Source organism: Gastrolobium bilobum, unplaced genomic scaffold, assembly GCF_033153095.1.
Source record: "Gastrolobium bilobum isolate Gb01-03AN ecotype WA unplaced genomic scaffold, APGP_CSIRO_Gbil_v1 utg53380, whole genome shotgun sequence".
Classification (NCBI taxonomy): Eukaryota; Viridiplantae; Streptophyta; class Magnoliopsida; order Fabales; family Fabaceae; genus Gastrolobium; species Gastrolobium bilobum.
This window is the reverse complement of record NW_026897886.1, coordinates 376889-380000: the sequence shown is the minus strand read 5'-3', so window position 1 is coordinate 380000 and position 3112 is coordinate 376889.

The following is a 3112-nucleotide window of genomic DNA, read 5'->3' as shown; positions in this document are numbered from 1 at the left end:
CGATTCTTTACTTAATAGTCTCTACCTTTGTATCTGATGTTCCTGCACCCTTTGCTTTAGCATATCCATCTGGATGCAGTGAAGAAGCATAATATCCTTATCCATAAGTCTAACTATAACCATTGGTTGGTTCAATGTAATTAGGATCACCTTCTATCTTTGGACTTATTCTCTACTTCACCTGAGACTTGGGGTTCTTCTTCAACTGTCTCAGAAACCTAACATTGCTCTGTCGAGGATGAGGAGCCATCACTCTGACTGCCAGAACAGAACAAGGACCTTCTCTGATGACGCAACCTTCAAGAAGGGAATTCGGAATCATCAGACGACTTTGCAACAAAGAGAAAAAGAGTGCTTTCTCAAAAAAGAAAGAGAGATTAGCATTCCTCCGATCAGCATGAGAGCTCGATCCAGCTGAAAGCGATCCCTCAGAAAGTCCTTATAAACGGACTGCTCCTCTATATGCTCCGAGACCCTCTCCTTGCTCGAGGGAAGATGTGCGGTTCTCTGCTTCAGCCGCGGGCTGAACACTGGAATTCCAAGCAAAGAAAGATGATTCAGTGGAGTAATACACTGTGTGGGACGGAGTAAGGGCCCATCGAAAGAAGAATGCCTCTTTTCTGTCTTACATGGACTCCGGTCTCTCTACCTTCAGCGTGCCAAATCCCAATCTGCAACAGAGCGAGTAGCCTGGTCAACGAGTGCGAAGGGAGGTGCAGACTCTATTTGAATGGGTATTCTTGTTACCCTAGTAGAATTACGCTCAGTCCTTCATCTTACTGACCTGTGCATATTCACTCAACCCAAGGCAGGAGATGACTTTGATTACCCGTTCCGCACCTGGATGACTTCATTTCATGCTTCAAAGCAGAGTTGAAACCCTAGCACCGAACCCTAGAAGTGAACTAGTCGAATTCCATTCCAAATAGGCTAATGAGTCCGCTGCACACTTTCTATATCCGTACCTCATGCCCCCAATTATTCGACTGATAGTTCCGATCCATGTACTGCTTTTACTCCTGACTTGACTTCGGAATGAGATGAGGGAAAGAATCCATATCTATATGAGACAGCTGAAAATGCGTACTTACTGCATCAAGTCATTTTCCATCGAGTGAGATCCCTTGCCTTATAGGTTCATTGAACTAGTTTCATTCCCGAAGATCACTGAACTACCTTAGAGGTTCACTCACTTGAAAGCGTCTTCGAGTTATCCTCAAATAAATGCATGGGTTTTTTCATAGCGACTTTTTCTTCCCGTACAGAACGAGTTACGTCCCTTTCGGCATACGCCCTACCCCCTTCATGTTCCCGAGGTCAATTAAAGGATCCGTTCACCCTACCTGTCGAGATAGACACAGGTGGTAGTCTCATTACTAATGCCACTGGCAGGCGATCGGTTTAGTTCTGGATCATCTACGCCTCTGGTCCTCAAGAGTCTTTTCTACGCTACGATCTTTGATTAAAAAAAGCGAGATGCTTCCAAAAAATACAGTTTGATTTCATTGTTTTCATCAAGGTCCGTTGTTGTGACTGGAAGAATTGATTCAGAATCGGATGCCCTATCTTCTCTTCCTTCCCCTTCTTCTGAGTGAGGACATATCCTAATGAATTAGACGACCTCGGAAGGAACCATTAGAGGAGAAGGGTGGTCTACGATCAGGTGAGGAAGGTTACTGGCCCAATATGAAGGAAGACGTTGAAGATTATGTGAGTACCTGTTTTACCTGCCCGCAGGACAAGACTGAGAGATCTCATCCAGCAGGTCTACTCGAGCCTCTACCAATCCTGGAGCGACCGTGGGAAAGTCTTTCTTTCTTTGGATTTCATTGTGGGATTGCCAAAAGTGGGGGAGTATTGAAGCATCTTGGTTTTTGTGGGTAGATTCTCAAAAGAAATATGCTACATTCATTCCTGCTCTAGCTACTTGTTCAGCAGAGGAGACCATTCCCCTTTCTTCCTTGCGCTTAGAACTAAAACGTGAGGCATGGTAATGGCGCATGTGTGATATTCTATTGATCCAGTTTAGGCAGCTTCAGGAAAGCAGGAATGGACAAAATGTCTTCTGCTGCTATCTTATCTGCTAAAATGGACAAAATCTTCTTTTCTTCTCTATGTCACTAATCAGAGTCGGAGAGACCCGCGAGACTTTCTTTTATCCCCGCAGGCTCTAGCGCAAGAGCAATGCGAACAGCTGATTCTCCAGCAAGAGCAAAGAGAACAGGGGATAATTGAACTGCCTATTCGATAGCATGAATCCCAGCAGCCTTTTTGTCCTACTCTTGGGGCATTATTAAAAGAAAAGAAGAGGAATTCCTCGCCGGCCGATCTAATTCCTCATATTCAACTCTCGCGTCCCTGTTCAGTCCTGGTATGTCCAGGATTCCCCTGGTATGCAAAGACTGATTGGAATGACTCTACTAATCAATAAGTACGAGGGATGAAAGAACGAACGATAGGGTTGAATAAACAATCCATGATCCAATGACCCTTTGAGGTACCGCAAAATACGTTTGACAGCCTCTAGTCAAAGAGGAAATCTTGTGGTCAAATCTAGTAATAAAGTGAGGGCCAGCAACCTCAATCTTAGAAAAAGAATATACTGCCAACAAAGACAATACCCATGGCAGTACCCATGGAAATGAAGAAAATCACTGGACTGAAACCAAATAAGACCGACATGATCATCTATAAAGAAAGTCGGCACACAGGAACCGAGAAGACAAAGAAAGATAGAAGAAGAAGAATGACTTTTTTCGTCCCTTTAGAGAAGAACCACGCTAAATAGATAGAATCCATTTCCACCAATTTCAGAAATTTTTAAAAGTAGCGAATGGAAAAAACTGAGTAGCGGGTTAGAAAAAGGAAGAACCGAAAGAAGATCTCTAGTTGAGCCTTTACGCCTTTACTATTAAGAGAAATCACTCTTGGCACACAATCCCTATGATAGGTTCCTAAACGTGCTATATCTAGGAACAGGACAAGGGTCTTAGCGAAAGAGGTAGGGATCGGTAATGTGCCCAAGAATTCTCATCTGGTACCACATTATTGATACCCAACCACGGTCACGCATAGACCAGTATACCGGCTCACCATTTACCAAAGAGCGGAA